We start from the raw sequence: 27,343 nt of genomic DNA, 5'->3' as shown, positions 1-27,343 counted from the left end.
TTCAGGCTTCATATTAGAGTTTCCTTGTTGCATGGATGTTTCCTATAAAGTCTGGTCTCATAAATTATTGATGAGATGTGTGGAATCCAGGGTGCGGCACAGCTCTGCAAACCCACTCCTAATAATGGCTCTTCCTCACTTTATAAATGTATTAAACTTCCCTCTAATGTTCGGATTTCTTAATTAGGTCAAACGACACTTTTTTCCTCCATAAAAATGTAAAAATCTGCGTTCAGTTTCTTTACTTGCACAGTGACACCCCTTGTCTTTTTTAATAGGAGCGTCTAATCTGCTCCTAATTTAGTGACGACCAGAGATGACTTTAATGCCTGAGTGGCTTTGGTTGTTTTCAGCTGTAGCTGATTTGAGCAAGTGGCGTGTCCTCTGGCTAATTAAAGTTTTATCACTGTTTCACACAGCATGAAAAATGTCAAGACTTTATACTCTGATGGCAGGGCAGTGTTACTCATTGTGAATAATAGTGATTTATTTGGATGAGGAAACTCACCCCGTAATAGCACATGTTCTGTTGATGAGAGCTTCTCATGCCTCTGGACTGAGACCGTGTGGAGGTAGACGGTTTTAGCAACAGTCTGCTGAAAAAGATCCAGCTTTATACTGCTGTACAGCACAGCATTACCTTTGTTTAACTTGCAAAATTTGTCGTCTGGCTGCATACCTCTGTGTTGTGACAGTGGAGATAAACACCATGCTCATCTCCACACAAGTAGTTTTTACTTATTAACAAAGGCAGGATATCACAGTGACGTATATGGACAGAGAAATGCAGTGCAAGCACACGCTTCTTTTACAGCACGCATCGTCATAAAGTTTAAACGCTGAAAATGTGCTCAGCCTGCTCTGTGTTAAAGATAAGCCCTTTTGAAGGTACAGGTAAACTTTGATCACATATTGTCTAATTTTTTTTTTTAATGAAGGAAATGGATGTTTACATTTAGTGGAACTGAGAGCAGCACCTTGCTGCATCGCTCCAGACTCGCCAACAGTCATCCTGAGCAGTATTTGCCACTTGGCATTCCAGGTTGGTTAAGACATTACACAACATCCGCGGCCAAAATGCCCGCCGGCGTTCGCCACCTCCCCGCTTGTAAACAAACATCCGCCGCCTGACCTTGCCTGACACAGCGAGACTCTCTTCTCCACAAATAATCCTGTTGGTGCCGCTCAAATTAAATTTGCGGACTCACCTCATTTAGGCGTCACCCAGCTGAGTGAGGGAACATCTCAAATTACCTGCCGCGGCTCGCGGGCCCTGCTCTCGCTCTCCGTCACAGCGCACACAGCCGCCATCACGCTGTGATCTCATTAGCGGTGATAGTTTGCGCCGCGTCTCTGCAGCGTTGCTTGTTGTTTAGCGCGGGACATCATCTGGATTCTCAGGAAATGGCATGAAAACAAACGCTCTCTCCCCTCGTGTTGTCCCACACCGTGAGTCAACGCCGCGGCTATATCAGGGACGGGGCGAGCTTGATGTGGCCGTCTGAGAATGGTGTGAAGGAGCGAGTACGGCACGGCGAGGAACCAAGAGATGGCATGACAGCTCTTAATCGAAGGAGACGAGCAAGTCTGTAGCGTGTGTTTAGGCTGGCTGCTCACTTCACGGCGGGGTTGTAATAGCAGGTGGGCGCTCTGCCCGGATTTTGGCGCTCAGCCACGAGGTTTTGAGCTCTTGAAGCAAGAACAAGCAGAGAAGTACAGTGAGATGCACTGTGTTCCTGGAGTCCATGGACAGCAGTAGGAGCAGCACATGGCCGGGCCTTAGCGCACCCCGTTATGCAGTTCATCTTCCATGTCTGGACTGAGCTCTGGGACGACGCGTTGTAAGATGATCAAACATACGGATCGGCTTGTCCCTTGGCTTCTTTATTTTTCTGGCACACTTCGTCTCAGTGGAAAACTTCAAAGTGTTTATTTTCTCTTCTGTAGAAGAGATAAAATGTAAACATAGAAAATATACTCTCATGTATTGACTGACATCCACGTTTCTCCCCCCACCTCTTATCGCTTCCGATGCCAGAACATCCTCGTCTCCCATGTGTGAGAATTAGAGTGGAGCACCTGCACCGGCACGTGATGGAGGATTGGGAGAGATCTCAGGAAACTCTGTTTGTTTCTTCAATACTTTGAGAAAGCAAAGTAACTTTTCAGAGGAGGAAAGAAATTACTAGAGATTTATGTATGTGGTAATACTCTGCTGCTGTTATCATTTCTGTGTAACGTGCCGTTGAAAAGGTCAAATGGGTTCACTCAAGTGTGCGTTTTGAGAAGTTAAAGCTAGGGTTGCCGATCTTGGAAAACTAGCATGTAGCACGAATGTAGCATCTCCCCAAGGCTCCGCCCAGCTCCCACCCCATTGGAGGAGCTCCCGTTGGGAGCGAACGCACTGGACGTGGAAGCGCCACTCGCACGAAGTTTGTGATGGCCTCCAATGTTATTAACCTTTCTGACTGCCCGCACACAACGCGCATAGGAGTGCAGCGCGCCCGCTCTGCGAGCTGCGAGCGCCGAGAGCGCCTTGACAACGCGCACTGAACCAGGGCCAGTGCACGCCAATGAAATGTACACACAGGGGGCTGGTAGAACGGCGAAGGGATTTGATTGGTTCCTGAAGAGCGGTCCGCGCCTTACGATTGGTCGGAGTTTTTACCGTCCTTTGGCCGCTACAGTTGTCAGATTTTTTCCGCACCTTTTTCCGTCCACATAATGTATTGACTTCTCCCAGGGGGGGTAAGGAGCATTTCACTCAGTGTGACAAAAAGTGCTTTTGGACAACATCGTCTACCCGAGCTTTAAGAGGCAGCAAAAAAATTGGCTGTATCAGAGAACTTTTTAGACTCTCTTGTGTTTAATAAGAGCAGGGCCTGATTTATACCATGATCCTTCACTGAGTGAGTTTTAGTACTTGATGCACTTATCTGCCTCTGCAGCGCTGTCAGGAACCTTCAGGCTTCAGCCCAGATCCAAATGCTGCTTTCACATTTTATTTTGAAAACAGATTATTTTTTTAATGAAAGATAAATTTTTAGACACCTCTTATAATTGTGCTGAAAAGTGGAGTGGTTTGAGGTGATTGTTTTTTGTTTCCCAGCTAAAATGACAATGCCCACTTCCATTAAACATCTTCTTAGTTAAGTCAATAAATACCAACCATTGATAAAATCACTGGAAATTGTGGTGGCAATGTAAAGAAATGATCGCGCAAAATCAGCATGGATTGTTGGTGATTTCATCTAAAAAAAAATTTAAGTCAAAGTAGCTTGTGCATTATAAGAAAAAAGAAGAAAACATCTGGCATATGGTACCAGTCACGTTCAGACCAGTTCAGTCTGATTTTCCCTGAAACGCTGTGTTCCTGCCTCATCAGTGCTGTTTACGACAGTGACCCACTTGATAAGCTTCCACTTCCCTCTGTTAAAGGAAATGAAGTCAACATGTTGATCCTCAATAGGCATGGATGCATTTTAACTGTCTTCTGTGATTTGTTTAATTGTTAGTGACTCTCAAAGTCGCAGACAAACACTGTGCATCTCCTTTCTATGTTGACCCAGTTCATTTATGTTACATCAATCATTTTTGGAGTGAATTACATGGACTTTAAATTAAACAACTTTACTTTATCATGTGTGTTGATAAAGTCAAGACTATCAGCAGCATGGCTGAACCACGTTCTGACATTAATGATGATATTGATCCCTCTGATATGATTAAAACAATAAAAATTATTTAACGTTTTAATGCCGTAACCATTTTATCAGGTTCTTATGTACAATCGAATCTGACCCGTCTCTGATGCCGTACGTTTGTTCATTTTTGAGGGTATTGCTTTGCTCCAGGGTATGTTGATAACTGCAGCTGCAGTTACTTATTCCCTTCTTTTAATTAAAAGCTATCTTTTCTTGCACACACTTCACGAATCCCCAGTTACTCTCCAGCGACTTAGTTAAGGAAGACGTGCTCATTTACTTCCACTGTACAAGAAAAAAAATAGATTCAGCATGGAATCCTGACACAAAGGAGGACACACTTATTAGTCCTGCACTCTCCACTAAGAGCTTTAATTAACAGGTTGGTCATGGAAGTAGTTGATGCAGCTTGAAATGACAGAAAGATAAATTAGGTCAGAGCATGTGCATTGTTTTTTAAACACTTTGCTAACGATTTTTGATTTTTAGCCAAATTCACATCACCGAGCAGTTCGAGACTGTCACACTTTTCATCCAGAAAATAAATAGAAGCTGCCGGAGCAGAATGTACTTTTATTTATGTATGGTACACGGTGTGTCGGGTGTCGCAAGGTTTTTGTCAGGAAGAGAAGCAGTTTTTGACCGCTGAAGCGCAGTGTGAGTGTATTGGAAACTGTAAGCTTTGGATATTTCTAAAGGAGAAAGTTGTTTTAAATTAGGACTCATTAGGATTCATCCAACACACCAACAATCAATACGTCATCAATTAAGGATCCTGTTGCAGCGTCTCAGTTGTGTAAAGCATCGGCTCGGCCTCCGCAGAAGCAGTCGGTAGTTTTTTGTTGGATTAAACATAAAATCATAACAAGCTGAAAGCAGAGTTGAAGGTGAAACAACACGTCTGTCTGATTTCACCAAGCTGTTAAAGCCCCCCAACACCCCCCATCTCCAGGACACCACTGGTGTTCACTTGAAGGTTCCAGCTGTCTTCATTTTTTCATGTTTTCTGTGTTCTGTTTCCACCCACCTCTAATACCCGTTTGACATATCAGTCAAGATTTTGTGGGAAAATAGATCTACATACAGTAGTTCTCCGGCTGTTGTCAGAAATGTGGGTGGATGAGACGCATAGTTGATGTTCTTTTATGTTTTTTGTGAGTAGCAAGGATTCCCTGTTGTTTAAATGAGGTAAGGAATCGTGTATTTAGGAATGTTCACTTATATTAGAGTTTCCTTCTGTTGGTTATCAGATTATTTCTAAAGTGGTGCAGGAAGGAGGCTGCCGGGCGTAGCTTCAACAAAGAACTGGATATTATGAGACCCATACATTATCACAGTAATTCAACTCCACACATGACTTCTTCCTCTCACGATCTAAAGATATGCTAACAAGAACTTATTGGTGACTAATGAGCAGGGATGTGAATGTGAGTGTGTCTATGTGTGTGTGTGTGTGAGCACTGTGATGGACTGGTGGCCTGCCCAGGGTGCACTCTGCCCGTCGCCGGTTGTTAGCTTGGAGACATTTGATTCCCTCCCTGCGACACGAACTTTGTGGCATATCCCAGGTATCAGTACGATCATCAGTTCATGATCTATCATTTTAATGCTGTATTTTCGTTGATACACTGTCAGTCTAAATTTGGGCATTTCCAAATTATGTTTCTTAAATAAGCCTCGCAAAACATCCACGTCGAAGCTTTTCAGATTATAGTTTTCAAAAGTGCTATAATTTATGCTCTGTTTTACTGAGATTACTGTTGCAGAGGTAAACTGGTTTTTAGTTTGTTTATTTGATGTTTTACTTCTGTACAATCCCAGTATGATGGGCTGTAAGCTTTTCCTAAATCTCCGTTCCTCCAAGTTGTTCCTGAATACCTTTCAGGAATTTATTTCTCGGGCTGCTCTTGTATGGACAAAATAATGTTTGCGTCTCTCTTTTTCACTATCATCTGTCTACTCTCCCTTGAAAACGTTACCCACAAACATCATCCTCACTTTTACTGCCTCTGTGACAACATTCAGGTTTACATTTTCTCACAATCCTTCACTTCTGCCAGTCTTACAAACTTTCCATGACCGCGAACGATTTTCCTCACTGTTAACTTAAAGAGGTCTGACATAATGGTCATTCACCTTAAATTCCTCGTGAAGACTCCGAGAAACGTCTGCTCACCACATCCTTGGCATTATCTTTTACTCAAGATGTCAAGCCATATCTGCTTTTAAGCAGCTGAAAAACTCTGCTCGAAGATCAGAACCTCTTCACTGTTCCACTGGCACAGCAGTGATTTCAGAGAAAGTTGTAAATGTCCTCATGAAACAATAAGTACTTTGCATTAACTTCTTAGAGCCACACCACACACACAAGTTGCAACACACCAGAGGTAAAAAGTGGATTTGTCGTTCTTGCGGACATTAATGGGCCTCTCCTGGGAGTCTTAGCTTGATCCTGACTGAAGTCTTTGAGCACCCCATCGGGTTTACATCACTCCCATGTTGCTGTAAGTGGAAGCAGTTTTAATGGTCATTCTGTGTCTTGTTTTCTGTCTAAACCACTTCTCTATCTCTTCTGTACGGATCGGAGTTTCTGGAGCCGGGTAAGCCTGCAGACCTGCAATTAGTGCCAACCATAAACAACCAGAGTCCCGCTGAGCCCTGCCACGGGTGGCTGCCCTCGCAGCGACAATCCGGAGTTCCCCCCTTTCTCCTGAGATGTGTCAGATGTAGAGCCAGCTGCCCACCCTGGGAGCTGAACAGCAGGACCACTGTGGGGATGGAGGCTGAGACGACGGCGCTAAAGAGTGAGGATGGGAGATGAAGAGAATATATAAATACGACGGGAGGAAGAAACAGGAATCTTATAAAGATTGTGACGAGCGAGTGTTATGTTAAGTAACACCAGAGTCCTTTTCTGTCCCCCTGCAGAATCATTTAAATATAACATCTGATGGCATCTAAAGTTGATGCAAGACCTCGACTCTTGGACCCAATCGGATGCTTTTTTCTGCCCTGGCTCCGGAACGAACAATACTGACGTCATGGTTAATGCGCTACTGGGTCGCTCGCCATTCCAGCCATTTGTCTGGCTATGTGAGAGGCCGAGCTTATTCGTTTACAGATCACGCATCTGCTCAGTCACTTGTCAGAGTCGACTCAGGCTGCAGGACGCTCCGGCCACGGCCTAATCCTTTTAAAACGGAGTCGCGGTGGCTGAGTACGCTCGGAGAACATGTGCCAATCTTTTGTTTGTGCTATTTTTTGTGGCCGTATTTTTATTTGCGCTGCTGATGTTGATGCAGTCACACATTTCAGAAGTATATAAAGAGGCCATGACCACACAGTGGTGTCGTGATTGACACTAACGGCTCATGTTTGGAGTTTGCATGTTTCCTTTGCTACATGTCTCAGTGACATGCACTTGATGCTGATTGGGGTGATTGTAGATTGCCCGTAGGTGTGTCTTTTGGCCAGTGATGGACTGGTGACCTATCCAGGGTGTAGTCTGCTGGGATTAGAGCCGGCGCCTCACGACCCTGAGGTGGACAAAGATTGATGGGTGGATAAGGAGACTGAATCCAAGCTCTCAGACTTTTTGCTTCTTGTCTGGCATACCAAACTTTCCCGGCTCACGCAGAGGTCACGGTGAACTCGTCGCCGTCTTGGGAAACAGGGTCTTGGCCCAAAGACATGCTTCGCGGACCACTGCAAACAGTCTCCTGCCCCTCCTGTGGCTTCCCGACATACTTAGCCCGGACACTCAACAAGTCTAAATGCCGGAGAGGAACGCAAACATCTGTGCTGGTCATGCAGACACCGCAGCATTTCGTGAAGATTAAGGACCACGCTGTTTTCATTCTGCAGCGTCAGTATCAGCTGCAGTCCGAGTATAAAGTTTAGATTTGCTGAAAAGTTACAATTTTTACATTAAAAAGAAAAAAGCAGCCCTGTAATCGATGATATTTGTCGATGGGAAAATAAGCAGCGCTTCAAAAAGACGTCATGTTCTCATTTTGAGGGTTGTTTCATACTTTGGAACTCCACAAGAACAAATTTGTTTATGAGACACATTTTTTTTTCTTATTCTGGTGCTTTATGTACGTCATAACTTCATTCAAGCTGTATATACAAGGAGCTTTTTTAACATTCGTATTCTTTTCATACCCCTCTTAAAACACCTTTTTTGGGCTTCAGAGGTTTTCTGCGAGCCTCTCTTACACTGTTGACATGCTGATAATTTGACACCAGCATGGCTGTGATTATAACTGAAGCCTGAACCTTTTCTTCTAAGCAGATAACCAATTATTGAAAGAAGTAAAGCTGACGTTTGGTTTGAACCTGGTATTTACTGCAGTGTAAAGCCGGATATTCTCCTCAAAGCAGTCAGCCAGACATCTCTATATCTATCATGATGGCTACATTAATATTACAGCCCGAAGCTGTAATGATTTTTGGCAAAAAATGCCAAGAAATATCAATCTGTCTTTCATGGGTAGGAGTAGTTACGCTGGTTTTTCTTGAAGTCACATTCTTTTTGCCATGTCCCGTCTCCATGTATCTCGGATAGCAATAAGCTGGCATATCTTTGAAACATTGCACATTTCCAGCCAAACAAGACGGTGTCACATGTGGTTTGGGGCTGAGTATCGAGGTATAGGCTTTGATTTCAGGTTCTGTTGAGCTTGGCATGCTCTCTTCCCACTGGGACCTCCACGTCTCCGCCTGGCTGGGAGATCAAAGACGCGCCGCGCATCCACGTTGTCCGCCGCTCGCGTCTCGCGCATAAAAATCTCACGTTTTCTTCTGCCCCGTCTTGGCAGGTAGACTCAGACTTTTTGAAAGTTTTGGCCTCAGACCGTTTGAAGACGTCTCAGTCTGTGTGTGAGAGTGATCGGCCGGCAGCACGGCTGGAGGAGCCGATGCAGACTGCAGAAGTGCCAGAGTGATGCAGCCGCTCGCTGTGTTCGACTCTGTCCTGCCTGCTATCGCTCAGCTGCCATTAGAAGACACATGGAGCTGCTTAACTATCTGCCTACGTTGAAATACTTTGGCCGGCTGGCAATTAGGGCCAGAGGAAGGAAGTGGTCAGGGCTGAATCCCAGAGTCAAGGAAAGCCCTCGGGAGAATCGTTCTGGCTTATATTTATCAAACTTTCATTCAGCTCATGATGTGAGATGGGAGACTTGGTTTTTTTTTTCTACTTTCTTTTTCTTACTTGTCAACTTGGAAAATCTTCTCACTTTAGTGCTCTTTACTTTTTGGGATATAACTTGTTCCATTCACCTGTCTTTTGTGATTATTCGTGGCATTTACTGCCCCTCTTAGGACAGATAGACCAAGAGTCCCTTTCTAATTACAGAGCTATTTACATGCTCTACTGCAGTGTAATTGGGTTATGAAATATATAGTATATATATGATAAATGTGACAAGGACAGACAGACACTAAATTCCAAGCATCTGGCTTGAGCTTGAGGAGTTACTGTTATTTTGTTTTTATTCATCATAAGAAGATGACAAAACATCCCTCAGCTGAGCCTTTGTGTCGTTGCGTTCTGTTTGCGTGGTGATTTTTAAAGTTTTGTGTCGTTTTTCTAATATGTTATGAGTCTTTTTCTTTTTTTTTACGTTGTGTTCCACCAGTTTCTTGTGCTGTTTTGATCTGAGTTGAAGCTTTTGTATTTGTTCTGGGAATTTTGTGGTTGTGTTTGCTCTGTTAATCACATTCTCCTATTCGCACACCAGTGGAGGCGGCTGCCATGCGAGGCGCTCAGTCCATCCATTGGATGTTGTGGTGTTCTTATTTGTGTTGGCTTTTGTATCTGTGTTGTGGTTTTTGTGTTTTCTTGTGTTTTTTCTTATTTTTATGGTCTTATATATTTGCGTTGTGGTTTTTTTTTTTTTTTTTTTTGCATTGTTGTTGACCACAGTTCGGGGGGCTTTGAAAGGTCAAGTGAGGGTGCTGCATCGTCCAGCAGACGAACGTTTCATAAGATGGAGAGAGAACCTATAACTAGTTTTTTTAATTGCATTGCATTGCATTGAAATCACATGTATCATTATAATAAGCTGGCTTGTCATGTTGTCTGACCTGCTTCGAGAGCTGTGCAGAAAAAGCATCAGCAGTTATTCGAATCGTTGCATACTTCTGTGGATGCTCACCCAAACACTGACCAGAAAACGGCTCTCACACCTGCATGTGCTCTCACAGGCTGACCCTGTCCACCCCCCTCCTCCTCCTCCGCGGCCCGCTGGCAGCCAATATTAGTGTTGGATTAAACATTAAAGGCCGAGTCGTGTTTAGCAAGTGGACGCTCTTGAAACAAAAAATAAAAATGCTTTCAGTGTAAACAGACTCCCCACCTCTAAGCCCCGGGCCGTAATAGTTTAAGGCCGTTAGCGGCGCCCGGCACTAACAATTCCTTATATAGCTGGGTTTCGTTCCCCGAGCAGGGTGCAGGAGGAGCGGGCGAAACCAGGCCTGCAGGGATGAATTTAGGGCAGGGGAGTGGTTCACGGCTAATTTCTGTTGACTCATGGTTTTTAATGAGAATCGGGATGTGACAGTGTGCTGGAGAACGGGTTTGAAACTGCTCATTAGTCTGCTGGCATCGTTATATCGCTCGCTGGATATTTTGGCAGGCTTGTTTTGAGAGGTTGTTCCGATTATCTCACATCAAGAAGGAGCAAAGTTTTTGTCAGGCTTGCTTCTCAGCGAACAGTGTGTTGTCGAGACTCCATTCCCCAAACAATATATTTGTATTTTTCTCCATTTTATGTACAACAGCTTACATCAATTCTATATTAACAGACCATAATAATGTACCTGTTTTGCTCATGCTGTGAGTGGAGGAGCGTAATCATTGATTCGGCATTCTGCCTGTACACACTTTACAGGTTGAGGCTTTTAATTCCAACAATAGTGTCCCTCAGAGATTCTCTGATCCATTGCACCCGACTTGAACCCTCACATCCTCACAGCTCTGCCTCACTGTTTGAATTTCGGAAAGCTATTTCAGTGCTCTGTGTGTAAACACAAATAGAAAGGTATCGCATCATATCATAGGTGTAAAACAAAAATAATATGTTGAATTGACTCTCAAAGCCACATTGATGACAGTGGAGTGAATGCTTTCTGTTACTTGTTGGATGTTTTAGAAGAGCAGCTTGGCTTTTCTCTTGCCAGACCAGCTGAGGATAGAACTGAACAAAATATCTAATCGAGACTGAGATCTAAAAGCAGCTTTCTTTGGACACAAATATAAAATTGGTGCCATTTTTAATTAAACAGTTAGTTTCCTGAAAGCGAAGAGCTTTTGGTTTGCTATAAAATAATTTAGCTTTTTTTAAACTATTTTTTTCACTATTTGCTGTCCTAATTAGATTTTCATAAAGATGTACAGTAAGCAGCAGAGATTTGTCATATTTTCATAAACATAGTAGATAAACATGATAAAAAAACATACACAATGTTCATAATAATGTGTGCTTGTATGTTTGACACCTTGAGCAGCGAGTCAAAACATAAATGCTCCCTTTGGTCCGTAGTTCTTTTTGTCTTTGTGTTTTGTTGACTCAGTTTTACAGAATAATCGACCTGAACAAGTTTTCATGAGCAGAATTCTAACTAAATGCTTACACGTTTTCCATACTGTTTTCCTGAACGTCTCTGACTTTGCTCTCTGTCCTGTGCACACCCCTGCCTTCCTCGAAGCAGAGGCTCAGCAGGTACAAGTCGCTGACATTAAGCTGACATCTGCCCTCTTTTCTCTTGCAGGAGGTTGCCTCTGGTCCTGAGATGCCCCGCGGCATCGCATGAGTCACCGAGCCCCCACGCCATCAGTCTGTAGAAGGCATCGGGGAGCCACGTAGCCTGGCAGGTAAGCCCAGTCTAAATTTCTGTCCCCCTGCTTTATCATGGTGCCGGGCTGCACAGCTAATCACATTACGACTGCTGTTTTAATTTGCCACGCTGTAAGCCACCACAGAACCCTGCTGTGCCGCTCCACAAGCTGAGGGCTTCTTTCAGGAGAGCTTCCTCCTTTCTCCTTCTATGGCAAGCTCGGCTCCGGCCTGGGAACCACTCCTGTGGCGGCTTGTCAGAAGTGTCGGTTTGGACAACAAGCTGAGGCACCGCAGCCGTGTGGGCCCGTCCGAAACATCAGCACAAATGGAAAAGGCCCAGCTGAAAGTGAAGAACTCCTCAGCCGGTATTCATCCCGAAACCTCTGACTCCACATAATATTTGTGGAGGACTTAGCTGGTGACACAAAGGGTTAGTCATGCTCATGCAGCCTGGGTCTTTGCCCAGGCTGGTGTTTGATAGCTGTTTGCCTTGGTGGCTGCCCCCCCCACCACCCCACCCCCGTCCCCCAGCTCTCTCTCCATAAATCTTCTTCTTCTGTGAACGGCATTCTCACGCTTCGACACAGAAGTGCAACCACAACAAAGCCAGATGTGTCAGCGAGCCTCGCCGCCTCGCCCCCCTGTTGTCTTGGCTCTCGCTGGTGTGGCTGTGCTTGTCTGTAACTTAGCCCATCTCGGCTTACACCAAAAACTCCCAGCATGCACCTCTCTCTCTCTCACTTTCCCTGTGATTGCACACTTGCACCAAGAGAAAAGGTCAAGAGCGAGCCCAGGTAGGCTGCTCGTTTGTTGAAATGATTCAGACGACTCCTCTCTGCCTGCTGCCGTCCGGCTCTTCCCGGGGAGTGATTTCACCCCCCCTGACTTCATGACTTCACAAGTGTCGGTATTTGAAAATTGCAGCTTTACGTCACTCCCAAAGCTACTGCTGCTATTTCTGGACTTGTTGTTTTGCCCTGCTTTGCCAGTTATTGCCACCTCGTCTCAGATGACTGCCGTGTTGTGCTGTCTCACTAAATCCCCTTTGCGTTAACTGACAAGATTCTTGTCACTGCTTCTATAATTTCACGTTCGCAGTACTTATTTCCGCGCGCCTCTGCCTCGTCTCCCTGACACATTTGATCTGGTTTATATGTTGGTCCTGTCATGCAAATTTACAGCATTTTCATCCCTGCAACACAGTGTTATTGGTGTATTATCTAACTTTTGCTGCTAAAAATATTCATCTTGTGCAATCACGTCGATAGTGTAAGGCGATTATGTGAATTAATCAGTGTTTAGCAATTGATTCCATCATCGGGGCTTTGTTAAGGTCTTTTTTTTTTGCGTTTGTGTCACTATAATGATCTACTTTTAAAAACTGCAAAGCACATTTTAAAACATGCATTGCAAGAGTTGGTCGATATGTGGACTGGTGCTGCTTTTAAATGGTTTGACGTTCAGCAAGTTTTGATATTTTAATCGTGAATGATCTGTATTTAAAAGTCAGTCCGCCATTAAAAGGGAGTTACTAGTTTTTCATAAGTGTGTTCCAGCTGTAAAATCATATGAGCGTTCAAGTGAGTACAAAGTGAGTAGCATTGTTTATATGTTCAACAGGACGACTCTAAATGAGGCAACAAGTGATCTTTCTGTTTGGTTTGTTCGTCTAAACTGCTCTAAGAAAAGGAAGAGAACCTGTTGCACTGCTAAACTTCACTGATGCATAAAGGAATGAGGGATGACCTGTATGGTGCAAGACAACGGACGGGCTGCTGCAGCTCGATACGCTGCAGTGGTTGCTGGTTCTGATTCTAGTATAGCATGGCAGTGTGTTCTGTATGGGGTTACACAATATTACACCTGTCATCATTATCTCATGGCTGATTGGTATGCACATTAAATGGACAAGTGCTGCTTTGAAGTGCTGCTTCACTAAACAGAATTGAAAGGCACAGCTTTGTTTAGCCGCGATGTAACAAATAAATAGTTTCTGTGTAACAAATCATGTGCTGGAATTGGAAAAAAGTTTGCAATCTTTGCACTTGAAGTGATGTGGAAAAGTGTAACTTGGCCTTTCACTTTGATTTAAATGAGGCAGTAAAATGCTCACTGAACCTGAGTTTGGTGCAGTTAATCCCTCCGTTAGACAGTCCAGCACACGTGTTTCTGCGAACTTGACATTTAAGATTTACACATTTTGCATTGCACGCAGACATTGTGGAGAACAGAGGCGTTTCATAAGAAAGCAATGAGGGAATCCAGGTGGTGTGGTTTTATTTTCCTAGAATTGTCATATCAATTCTAAATCAACTACCTTGCGCAATCCCAAACTGGTCTTAGGTGCTCTTTAAATTGCCCTGATGGGACTTGGTCTTGTTCAGCCGGCCTGAACTCATCCCTGAACCTGATCAGTCCACGCCATCTCGTCTGATCAGGAGACGATCAGACGGAAGTGATAAGCGAGGCTTGTCTCTGACATCTTTTACTCTGAAGATACTGAACAGTGTGGTCACTGGCATGAGCAGCTGCACTCTGTTCCACCTGGTGAACTTCAGTGGTTATTTATGGAGAAGGCAGGGCAGCATAAAACTACCCAAGTGTTAACGATATCAGTTGTAGTAAAATCCGCCGTGTGGTATTTGATACGCTTTACGAGAGACAGCTTTCATTTCCAGTGCCATTGATAGACTCCTGTTCACAAATCAGCTAATAATGTGAGAGACGTTCACACAGTCGTGCTGCTCCGCTCTCTCTCCTCCATCTCCTGCTGCGTTCTTTGTAAAAGCAGATGCATTGAAAAAGAAAAGCTTCCTATACAACACATTGCTCAGAACCTTTTTAATGAAGGCTTTTTAGTGTAGTTTCTCCATGAGTACTGGTAGCCCTGGTTACTGTAGCTACAGTAGAGGCTGGTGTGTTGATCAAGAACAGTGTTAAAGCGATACTTCAACATTTTGGCAAATTGGCCCATTTAGCGCAATTCATTAGTCATTTCGAACAGTATACTTACTTTTTTTTGTGAGGGCGAGCTGTTGTTTATTCAGAGGTGAGTCGGGGAAGGTTTTCCGGACGGACGCAATGGAAGTGGACGGTATTTTGGTTCCCCCTCGTCAAACTCATCAAATACACAATTCAACAACCCCAAAACACTTTGGTGGGCAAATTATAATCCGCACATTCACTACGCTGTGGAACACCAACAAATAAAATTGTAGCGTTACGACACTAGAGCAAATACTGGGACCTACTTTTTCTTTTGAAATCACTACGCCCAGACAAGTAGTTCCGTCTTAGCAATCTTCGCATAAACAACTCAATCTGGTAATTTTGCATTAATATTTCACAGCGTAGTGAATGTGCGGATTATAATTTGCCCACCAAAGTGTTTTGGGTTTGTTGGATTGTGTATTTGATGAGTTTGACGAGGGGGAACCAAAATACCGTCCACTTCCATTGTGTCCGTCCGGAAAACCTTCCCCGACTCACCTCTGAATAAACAACAGCTCGCCCTCACAAAAAAAAGTAAGTATGCTGTTCGAAATGACTAATGAATTGCGCTAAATGGGCCAATTTGCCAAAATGTTGAAGTATCGCTTTAACATAGCCCTGATCCTTGTGAATTTCTTATTTTTTTCTCTTATGATTTGAAATTCATTACTTGAAGTACAATGTGGAACACAGGTGAATTGTAACACAGGTCTAACAGATGCTGGCTTTTAAAAGACACCAAGTCCTTCTGAAGCCAGGCTCTGAGGAGGTAATCTTTGTCCTTGTGCTTTTTTTGGCTGCAGTTTAAAGGAGGATCATTTCATTAAAAAGATCTGAAGACTTTAACAAGGATCTGTGTTTGATTAATAGTAGATTATACGGCTCAAGCTTCTCAGGCCTTCTCCTGACCAGGTCCGAATGTTCTGACAAAGACGACGAGCAAGGTTGAGGCCAACGTCTTTTGGAATATCCTGTTTGATACCTACTAATGTTATAATATACATGAAAATCCTGCATCTAATATGGGAGGAGATGAGCAGGTTGCCAGGTGTGACTGAAACCTCTACAGCATCTCAACCCAGTGAGGAGTGGTCCATTTCATAGATTATTGATTTCCTAAACACTTGACAAAGAAATAAATGTTTTTGAGATCTTGTATCATTTTACCTGATGAATTAAAAAAAAAAAAAAAAAAACACTGCACGTTTCAAAGATCTCCTTCTACGTTGCTTCCAGTTCATTCATAACTGACTGGGGTACATGACTGACTATTTAGTCGCCAATATTGAGCTCGAAGAGAATAGCTTGCATAAGTAATACATGTGATATATATAATATATGTATAATATTTTAAAGCACTGCTCAAATCTAAAATATGTGGCATTAGTACCCTTCAGTAGAAATCTTTAGTTTCCATCTATTAGCTAATTGGTGGAATAATAGAGTTTCACTCAGTTGAGTCCACGATTATTCTAAATGATGTCCACTCTGAACGTCTTGTACAAGTGTCGGCTAATTCCACATCACAGTATCGTCTGTCCAAACATTTTGGGGTAACACACCACACCAACCTTTTCTGGTGTCCAAAGGATTTCTTGATTCTAAACATATAGTTCCTTCTCAACTAATTCTGGCCGTCATTGGACATCCAGCTGAGGATTTTGGTGAGACGTGACATTTAATTGTCCAATATTACCACTCATGTTATAATTTTGTCAATACACATTTCCACAGATACTTGTAGCTAGCTGTTACGGGGGACTGTGTAACATTTAGGCCCTGACTTTGGGTGGCAGCGTTGAGTCACTCTCTTTCCAGTCTGTTCTCTGCCTGACTGTCCGTTTTGGTTCTTTCTCTCTCATTTTCGGTTGGTAGCGTTTGGTTGGTCCAGATTACCTCCAGTGGGTAAATAGTGAATATCTGCTTCTATGGTGGATTACACAGCAGTGCAACAACCAAGAGGATCACCCATTTTTGTTGTCTATTCCTTTGAGTTCCACCATCTTGTGGTACCGATGGCGCATCACACAGTTGCCTTTGAGAATTCAGAATTGTGGTTTTGTCTCATTTGGTTGATTTATTAAGGTCATCTGGATTTACACTCAACTAAAAAATACTATACATTGTGTACAGCTTTTCAACATGATTGTTTTCTGTTGATACAGCACAACGGTAGCAACTTGCTTAAGTGGTAGAATATACTGTAAGCACTGGTAAAATATGTAGAAAACAGAGCAAATTGGTTCAGACAGTTGGGCCTTTGCGCCCCTCTTATTATTGTTTAGATGGCGAGCGCAGCCTTTGATACCCGGTAGAGTACCCGAGCACTCAGAAAGTCTGTGTTTATTTACTGCCAGTATGTATATATGTGCCGATCCATCAAGATTACACACTGTTGACTCATGGAAGCTCTTTAAAGTTGCTGTACTTATTGATTTCCCCACAGCGATCGTCCTTGATAAATGGATTACATTGTGTCCGGTGCTTTTTGCATCCAGAGCTACCGCTTCAGCAATGTTCCCTCAAAGTGCCCTTTCCTTCCAAGCCAACAGACAGCAGTGTAAACTTTTCCCATCAGGGCCCCGTTGATAATGCTTAAATCAATTGAAGCTGGAAAAAGTATCCAACTTCCAGGAAATTTAGTATTGGTGGGTGCGTAAAGCCAGACCCCGTCGTCCTTGAGGCCCAGCGTGTCAATAGAGACAAGGTCAACAGAGATCAATAAATTAGTGAGTGTCTGGAACATGAATTCCCAGCACACTCCTGCTCCACCTCTCTCTCTAAGCCCCCGACTTCCCCCTCCTTAGTTGATGTGGAAAACGGCAGCTGTCGGAGTTCCCATCAATGCGCATCAGAGAGCAGAAATGAATTTTACAAAGGGAGTCGCCGGCGCCTGAAACATCAATATGAGATGATCTCCAGGTCAGCTCTCTGCTGCATGTCGTTATTATTCACAGTGAACCTCCGAGGGATAACCCACTAATCCAAAATCTATGTAGTTGGACTACGCAGCTTGTTTTTGCTGCATTTTCTTTTTGAAAAGAACAAATCTCGTCAGGTCCGAACATCTGATGTATATCGGATCCAAAACTTGTGAATTCCTCCTTGAATAGCAACAGATTTCTCAGGCTTTTATTCAGAATGTGCTGTGGAACAAATGATGCGTTCATGAATAACAGGGAGGTGCCAAAGGTCTGACGTCCCAGTGCGGAAAGTGCCTTTGTGCCCAGAAGTTCACTGGTTTGAATCCCACTGTCAACATGTCACGGGTGTAGGTCTGCCAGCGAGACCCCGACTGCTCCTGTTGCACCAAGATGTACATCCAGCGTCAAACTCACGCCAAATCCAACATGTGGGTCACATGATCTGCTGTGGCAGCTCTGGACGGGAGCAGCCAGCGTACATTTTTTTCCTCGTTCTCATAGGAACAGATGACGGCACAGCCTCTTACCACTGCAGTTTAAAGCTTCACGGCAGTGACTGCTGATGATCTTCACTCCAGAGGAACAGCGTTTTGTGTGAAACTAGATTAGGCCTCCTCAGATTGATTTTATCCCTTTCTTTGCTGATGACAAGCTTGTTTGTTTTCACAAGTCTGACCACCTCAATGAATCAACGCTGCCAAGGCGCTTGTTCTTTTGTTGTTGGCATGGAAACACTGTAAACTGTAGCTTGGGGCTTCTTGACTGCTAACTATCCCATTTCCCAGCTGCATGAACGCTGCAGCTGAAGGTCAAACGTTAAACCAGAGTCAGGTTGACTTTTGAACCTTGAAGGTGCCCGGTTGCCTCCGGTGCGGGGTCTGGGCGAGGCCTGGGAGAAGTGGGTAGCAGTTTCCAGTGAATTCCACCAAGCTGCGACGACTCGCTGCCTGCTATAGTTATCCCAGGCCTGTTTCAACTTAGTTATGGCTGGAATGTGCCATTGCATGAGAAGAGGTCATCTCTCCTCACGGCCTGCCTCGGCTTTTCCCCCGTCCTCAGAGGATTCGGCCGAGATATGGATTTGCTTTCCCACGCACGCCGCCGTGCCCCCGTCGGCCGATAAGGAACGCAGATATTAATTGTGCCGGGAGCTTAACTTTAGCTTTACCCGAGCTCCTCGGAGGAAATTTCAACGTTATTGTTTTCTTTGATGCTCTACTTGCACGTTCAGCCAAGTTTCGAAATAATTCTCTGCTCCAGTTTATTCTCGGCATCTTAAATTGATAACTTGTTTCACTTCAACCGGCCATACACGTTTTTCCCTTTTAAAAGTCTTCTGTTCTTTTTTAATTTCTTGATCTGCGGTTCACGCTGAGCCGCCAAAAAGCATCCAAGTCATCCCCAGTATAATGCACTGCAACCGCAGCGCTTGAGAAGCTTTCCCACATACTTCTCAACCCGTAAATTGTCTGGCAAAATTTCTCCTGTCATGTGGCGTTAGAAGCTGGAGTCGATTTCCAGTGCAATGTGCTCTCAATAATTAGCCAGCTGAAGGCTTTCACTGCAAGAGTTTGATCAGCGACTGAAGTGGAGCAGAAGTGAAGAGAAGCAAAGGTAACGTATGACATTTTATAGCCATGATTTTGGATTTAGTGGGCGATGAGTTCATCAGTATTTTAATTGATATTTTACTATGTGAGTTCTCTCTTTCAGAAACAGTAAAAGTTTAAAGTCTTTAGTCCTTTTAAGGTTGTCCCTCTCAGTAAGGTCTGTCTTTTTGTGTGTCTTTATAGCTTTGCTGTTTGAAAGTGTGGTTCGTTCTACCAGAGTTTACATCAGCTCAGGAGGAAGACGATGGTTTTGATGTTTGTGGTTCTTGAAAGAAACTGCGAAGATGCAGCAGAAGAGAGTTTATGTAGATAAACCAGCTATTATCTGAGGATGCCGTGCATCACATGTTACAGCCAGACATCTTTCAGGTTCAGATCAATTCAATATCGACAACTAGGACAACGGTTAATTAGTTGAACACAGGGATTCAGCGGCGTTCTAAATGTTTTTACATCTCGCTAACTTCGCTTCTTGTAATTACATTACTGAACATTTCAGAGCGGTGAGGGACGGATGTTTCCAGCTAGCAGTGTTACAGTAATGCGTTAGTATCTGATGCATTATTCACAACAGCCGTTACGAGTACAGAGCGGTTTTGCCTCGGAACAGGCTGAGATGCACGGTCAGCTGCACAGCCTCTCTCCTCGTGCTGGATTAGTGTCAGTTTTTTTCTCTTGAGCCCCGTTAGGGAAACTGAGTGGTGGCTGTCACAGGATAGCTGCACCCTGCCGATGAAGGCGAGTGTCTCCCGCCATCAGTTCCTACCGTCACATTAGATTTGCCACTCCATTTTCAGTGTCAAGTGAACCAGAGGCATCGAGCTAGGATACACAAAAGCTTAATACAGATTAAATTATCACGAATGTTGCTTTATATTTGTTTTTGACATTCCCCCACTCACTCGGGCTTTAGCTGACCGGGAGGGGGGAAAGTCCCCGACTTTAGGATACAGCTCTAGTTACTTCCACAGGCTGTCACGTAAGCTGCGTTTCAGATTTATTGACCACTAGTCTGCCCAAAGACTTTCAACTTGATCTGCACCAAGCCCTTGGGCCTGGCCACCTATTGTTTCACTGTTCAGTCAACCTTGTCTTGCGTTGCTCTTCAAACAGGCTGAGGTTTCAGCTGTCGGCCCCTGCCCCTGCCCGGGCGCTCTTGGCTTTGAAGGTGGACGGAGACATTCAGCTCCATGCTGCGGAGATGGCGTTGAAGTCAAAACAAATAAATAAATAAGTCATATTGTAAAAGAAGTATCACTGTTTTCCAATTTTCCAGAATGCCCCTGGCTTTGCGGCAGCCAGCCCGTGTTTACAGTCGTAGCTCCGTACAGTTGTCACACTGAAAGTAAACAGTCTTTCTGTAGCGCTGGAGGCTCGGTGAGTCACACCACCAGTAATTGATTTATTTCACTACCAGCCACATTTGCGAACGCTCACTGTTCAGCAAGCGTTTGACAGATTTCATAACATTATTCAAAGTTGTGAAAGAGTGAACTGCGCTATGAGCCTCTGAACAGTGAGTCTTCATGCTAACGGCGCAGAAAACGGTGTTGACGTCTGTTTATTCATCAACAATCAAGTTGTGGCAAAACTAAAGCTGGAGTTGTTTTAGCACTGCTGTGAAATGTTAAACACAATTTCTTTCAAACTTGCTCTAATGACCTCCTAATTCAAAAGATGGAAAGTTCTTTATCAGATCGGTTCGTTAGAGCGCAGATCAGTCTTTTCTCATGGTTTCAGCAAATGTTTTGATGATGCCTGAATCTGCTTTAGATTCACAAAGGCCGTTCCTTGACTCAGTTTATAGATTTAAACATGTCTGGGCAGTTTAGCGACAGCAGAAGAACTTTACGATGATATTTTGAAATCGCTTTAATGACTTGATTTTTGTTTGTTAAAGCTCGGCGGTGTTGCAACACACCTCCTGCAGTGTGTGATGTGCTGGACTTAAGAAAACATCTCTGTCTTACTTTTGGGCCCTCCGAGACTCATATTGATAATGGCCTTTGGCAAAGTTTTGTTTGAATTCCAGTGAAAACACATCAACTAGAAACTGTGAAGCATGTGACGCAGAACAACTTTTAAAAGCTTTTTTTTCCCCCTCCAGTTGTTACCGTGTATTATTTAAAGACAGAATGATATGTCTGTGCGTGCTCTCACACGACCTCGTGCGTGATTGATCTCTCTCAGTATTGGAGCTGATGTGCAAGTCCAGATAAGGAATATATTTAATATTGCCTTTGAGGGATTGATCGAGCTGCCAGTCTGTCAGTCTTAAAGTGATTTTGTTGCTATTAGGGTCACATTGTAACTGCAAACAGGATCTAAACATGCATTATGGCACATGTGGTGTATTAACAGCCAAGAAGCTGTCCGATCGAGTGAAGTCATTGAAGGAAGTTTTGCTAGAAGCAGGTTTGGGAACGATACAGGCTGATACAGTGCAGTCTGACACACTGGGGGCCAGTCTTCGGTGTACCCTGCCTTCACGCCAAGCCAGCCGGGAGACAATATAATACAATACAATACAATACAATATACTTTATTGTCCCACTTAGGGAAATTTGTCTTGGACTGTGCCATAAATGCCTCCACAGCCAGAATGACAATAAAGACGTCTCCACAACAATTACATAACAGTATTTCACATATGATATTACACATAACACATAATTACACCGCATTGTAAAAATAGTGAAAGCGCTATGATATCTCCAGATTTAAGCGGCTCTCTCTTGGATAAAGAATGTATGTGAAGTGAATGGAAACACCACAATGTGATTCTGGCTTTACATGAACTGGAGGATTCAACTGCGCTTTATTTTCTCATCGCAGATGGAGTGTAATCCCTCTGCTTCTGTTTAATTTAATCTGTTGTGTCTGCAAATACTGGTTGAGGACGGTGTGACTTGTGACCCCTGACATCAGGATGCCTGTTATTAATAGAGGGAGACGGGAGTTTCTCCTCTCCGTCCCTTTGCCTTGTTGTGACTCTGCTACACCCGGCCAGGCCCAGTTCACCCACCTCCCCCACCCCCCCCTCTCCGCTGCATGTTTTTTCAGCTGTGTTTACATGCCAGCTCTGTGAAACTTGAAAGGCGGGGTGAATGCCTTCCTCTGTACGAGACCTATGACATCTGTCAGGACTCAACATCATTCATTTACCTTCCGTAGCGGCAGGAATACCAGGCACACACATTAAAAACTGCTGCTTCAAGGGGAAAACCCAGTTCTTCTTGTCAAATTTATTTGATTTTATTCACATATTACTTAAATAAACCATTTCAAAGCAGGGTAAATGGTTAGCTTCAGGCTGTTCTTGACAGTCTCCAGATGTTCTTGAAGCAATTATTATTGACTTTAAATGAGACTCGATACACAAATGAAAGTGTGATTTGTCCTGTCGTGATCTGAGCAGTGTTTTATAGTGTCAATTATATTTTTTGGGAAAGTAGTTCAAACTTGCTGGAACAGTTTAAAAGTACTAAGATAAGATGAATTTATTTATTCAGGGAAATTCATCCAACTCACAAAAATCCGCAGCACTGATTATCCAGGCAAAAACGGAACATGGAAAAGTCCACACTGAAAAGAAAACCATCTTGTACAGTGCTTTCCACTGCTTCACACTTTATAACATTGATAAATAAATACATGTGGCCAAAGCATGAATTCATAACAAATTTGGTGCAATTTGAAGCTGCAAAGAGGAAGGCAAAACCCGGTGAAGTGCTTCAACGGCGTCTGAAACGCCTGAACAGCATTTTAAAATGGGGAGTCAGAACATAATTGTTGTAATTTTTTGCAGATTGCAGAGAGAAAACCCCATCTTCAGTCCAACATCTCAGCGTTATAATGAAACCCTCAAACACAGAAATAATTACAAACATTATCCTGGCCTATATTTGAAAAAGTAGTAATAACTAAAGTCAAACCGTTTATTATGCCAAACTTTTTATTCCCTCTTTGTACTTTTTTGGGACTTGTCTTTCATTTCGATACAGCCTGTTCGTTTGCCTGTTTGTTCAGTTATCAGGACTTTACTATGTTTCCAATATGTTCCCCAACATTTTGACTCGGTAACCACCTAATATTGCTTTGCCTATTGAACTTGAATGCATCATCTGATTTGGAATTGTCCGCTTTACCCCGCTCCCTCTCACCCTTCCCGCTCACTCAGCCAGGACCAGAAGAATTCAAACTCCGCAGTAGCTTGCGACGGTTCTCCTGACCTTCCGCTGTACGTTCATTCCATATTTCTTTCATGACTCATAATTGGAAACCAACTGGTCAGCCAGCAGGGAAGAAAAGCATCTATACTGCATGCATTATTGATGAGTATGAAAATGGAGCCTCAGAGCTAATAGGTCATCTTTCATCCTCGACGCATTACGCACTCAGGCCCCCCTCTGCCTGTGAGAAGTCCACTCCTCAGCCCCCAGCCTGCACTCATGCTCCGTTATTGATCATTTGAAGCCCAATTTAGCCCATTTCATGCAGAATAATGTGTCATCTGTATGCATGTGACATCGACGACCGAAGACCTTGCGAACAAGAGATAGCTAGGTAGAAGCGGTTGTTAAGTGATGGATTGCCTGGAAGACTTTTGCCTGTATGTAAACGGTCATCTTATTTCTGCTGTTTTTGCTAATCAGACCCTATCCGTTCCCTGTAGATAATCAAACAACCACTAGGCGTCAGAAGCCTCAAGTCTCCACAAAGGTTTATGATGTTTACAGTCCCCGACAGGGAAGTCAATCCTGGAATTTGAAGGATTGGAATTAAAATGACTCCCCGAAGCCAACCTTTGTGTATATAATTATACACGTAACATTGCCGGAGTCAATTTGATCTGTTTTGCTTCTGTTATTTGCATTTTGAGCAAGCATTGGAGCTCACCAGAGGCACGTCATGCTGCAAAGAAAACCCAGTAATTAGCCGGCCGCTGTTTGCTTTGTTGCACGCAAAACTAACCTTGACAAGAGTGTTTGCACCAGTTGAAACATCTAAACGAATAACCCAAGTTCAATTCATCGCAGTATTAAAAGGAGTTTGCACAGTGGCTAGATTGTTTATTGGGAATAAAGTAACAGAGTGTTAGAGAGCAACAGCGGGCAGTCAGTCAGCAGCGTTGGATTTAACTTTAGAATCTCTATTCTGCATGCATTAGCAGCTCTTAAGTCTCAGAGGGGCTATTTGGAATATTAATTGAACATACTGTAAGGCATTAGTCAGAAGTTACAGTGGACTGGAGGTGCAGTGAAACAGAAACGGCTGAAATATAGTAGGTGATTACTTAAGGGAACATAAAGAGAATTTGGGTTCATCCGTCACGGTTTCTCTCCCAACATGGCGGCGGCTCTTCGTAATAAGGATGGATACTCGTGAAAAAGTAATCTCTGACAAAGGCAGAAACCAGATGGGTCGTGTCGTGGTAATGTCATCAAGATTCTTCCAGTCGAGCTGTGTCACTGCCAAGAATGAGCAATGATCAGGACTGAGTGATTACCCAGGAGGAGTTCTTGGGACAGGTGCACCTTTTATTTTTTCTTGCTCTCTGCTGGTGTGACCTTACACACACCAGCTTTATTTGGATTGAAGGCAAATATTGACAGCTGTCTCTCAAAGCATCTGTGGAAAGTCATTTCTTGAATAAATTCACCTCGGAGAAAGTGAAACTCGCATTCCTCATTCTCGGGACAACATATGGTGAAGTCATAGACATGTCTGGGCATATTTAGTGAAATCCAGGTCTTGTAGTGTTTTGACCAGAAGATACATAAATCTGCAACCTGCAGCAGTGTTTACATCTGTTCAAGTTCAAATCAGGGTTGACGGCCTTAACACAAAAGTTTCACACTGAAACCGCTCAGTACGTAACTTATAAAACTGTCATTGTTGAGGTTTGGAACTGAAGATTAACTTCTGACTTCATTCATGATGTTACTCTGGTTTGTTGCTGTGCAGTTTGTAGTATTTTTTTTTTATGTTTATGTTGACCTTCTACATCAGATTTATAACTAATAACTTATGGGACTGTATGTGAAACCTTGAAAAGATATGCCGTCAGTGATCTAATAAGCAGCATTCCATTTTTTTCTCTTCATTTAAACTTATTGAAAACATTTGGTCAGGTGACCACAATCGATTAAAAAGCGATTTTGGGAACCCAAAGAAACTTTTTGACAGTTTACGACTGAAAAAATGCTGGTAAATCTTCTGTTAGGGCTCGAAAATGCTCATAACTTTTGATTGTTTCCAGTGTCACACGGCTCAAAAGTTCCATTCGTAGATTGATAGTCTGTCCCTTTTCTTTGGAAGCGCCATGTGTTGCCTCTCTGCTGGAAGGCCAGTGGAACCAGATCTGTTATCCAGTGCCAAACTGCCGAAGTGAAACGAGTTTTTAGAGGAGCTTGGCAGGTAGACCGGTGAAGAAGTTCAAACTATTTTGGAACATAAAACCGGGACAAAGGTTAAACTGACCAGAATTCTGATACAATTTGTCTCATTCAAGCAACTTCTGCTTTAGTTAAGTCGATTACAGATATCAGGACTGAGTATGAGTGAATAGTATGGAGAGTTTTAATGGATTGTTATGAATATTTCTGGCTTGTACAATATATATCTGCAGCACTAGGGCTGATGGTTTGGTCAGTGAGAAATCTTTATGCTCTTACAGGTGCTTTATGCCTTACTTAGGTTAGTTTATATCAGGAATATCACACATTGAATCTGTACCTGTGATTTACCACAACCTCAAACCTGTTGCCTCTATTTAAAGGAGTCTGTTTCACATACCCACTGGTCTCATATCACATGACAGCGCGCCAAGCTTTCAGCTCATCCTGACAGTTCAGAGGGTAAAATTCACAGCAGTCCGTCGCCACATTGTTATGAATCTCCCAAAGTCTGTCAGGTTGTAACGTGATACGGCTCTTAAAGCATTCGTGGCCTGATCCACGGTTCTGGCCGTGTTGCAGCGTCCTGTCGCTGCATGTCTTTCGCAGGCTCAGCTGTTGATGGAATGCAAAGCTGGCAGGGGCAAAAAGCTTCTTGGCAGACTGGCATGGATGTGCAGGCATCAGACTGCAGGAAGCAGCTTCCGAGAGTGTCTGCAGAAGGTTTTGAAGGTTTCTACAACCTGATATTGAACCATGCGCGGAGTACGAATGTGTGTGAGGTGTTAACAGTTTATATTGCTTGGGAATCAGTAATGTGTGTAAACACCCTCTGGTGAGGTTTTTACCGATCCAGCAGCCTCAAGTCATCCTTAGTGATTCATTTTTTTGTCAACTTGTCAGTTTTCAGCCACTGTTAGTTCTAACTTGTGATTCAGTGTTTTGCCCAAGAAAACCTAATCAAATGTTACGGGTGAACGTGGATATTGAACCTCCAAAACTGAGATTTGAGGACGATCACCTGAGTAGCAGCCACCTCTCAAGTATGCACACAGTAATCAGAGTAATTGGTGGGCACATGCAGCTAATCATAGTGCCTGAAGCTGCTGTGACAGTACTTCAGATTGACTGAAGAAGGGAGTGTGGATTTTATTTCTCAGTTCTTCATCAATGCAACTCTTTATAAATTCTTTCCACTCCACTTTATTTCAAGGCACTTTATATAAGTGTTTGATGGTGATGAGTATTTCAACATATCTTGATCTTTTAAAATGGCTTAATGAAATGAAAAAAGACGAAAATACATAGATAAAAATGAGTGTTGTATTAAAAGAACAACTCTAAATGATCTTTACGGAGGCATAAAACATTTATATAACAAGACTGACTTGCTGTTCTGGTCTGATATCTTCAGGGTTTGTTTCTGGAACAGTGGCCCTCTTATGTATTTTTCCAAGTGTATCTGAGCTGGACTGTCTTTGTTTCTTGGGAGATGTGAAAATATCTGAAAAATGTTGAAAACTCTCTCTGTAAGTGCAGCAACACTCAAATTCTCAGTGCCGCTTTCATACAGAACAAGCTCCAGCCGCTTTGCTTCATTATTCGGTACCTGGTGAAGATTACGAGTTAGAATTCAAAGAGCTAATTTGGGTCCGACGTTCTAAAAATAAAGCCGAGCGACACCAGGTCCACACAACACAGCGGGAACCGCCTTCGCTCGCCGTTCTAATGACTTCATTTCGATGCAGCGGGAGCAGCGATGATGGATTCTAATGTCTCTTGGTGTGATGACTCAGTTGCCATGTCCGTTGAGGGTCTAAGCTTTCTGCTCGGAGACGGCCACCTGACATTTTAATGAGTTTTCAGAAAATA

General features: G+C 43.4%; 1 protein-coding gene across 2 annotated transcripts in view; it reads left to right on the top strand.

The window, feature by feature from the left end:
- The window catches only part of peak1 (pseudopodium-enriched atypical kinase 1), a 104,348-nt gene that overhangs the window by 10,763 nt on the left and 66,242 nt on the right, over positions 1 to 27,343 (top strand). For both annotated transcript variants that reach the window (XM_030096611.1, XM_030096612.1), the window contains exon 2: positions 11,481 to 11,583. The gene's annotated coding sequence lies outside the window, so the exon portion shown is untranslated. The remainder of the gene's footprint in view (positions 1 to 11,480; positions 11,584 to 27,343) is intronic.

The sequence above is a fragment of the Salarias fasciatus genome, chromosome 7, assembly GCF_902148845.1.
Source record: "Salarias fasciatus chromosome 7, fSalaFa1.1, whole genome shotgun sequence".
Lineage (NCBI taxonomy): Eukaryota > Metazoa > Chordata > Actinopteri > Blenniiformes > Blenniidae > Salarias > Salarias fasciatus.
Note: the sequence above shows the minus strand (reverse complement) of the source record. Positions and strands in the feature narration are given on the sequence as shown.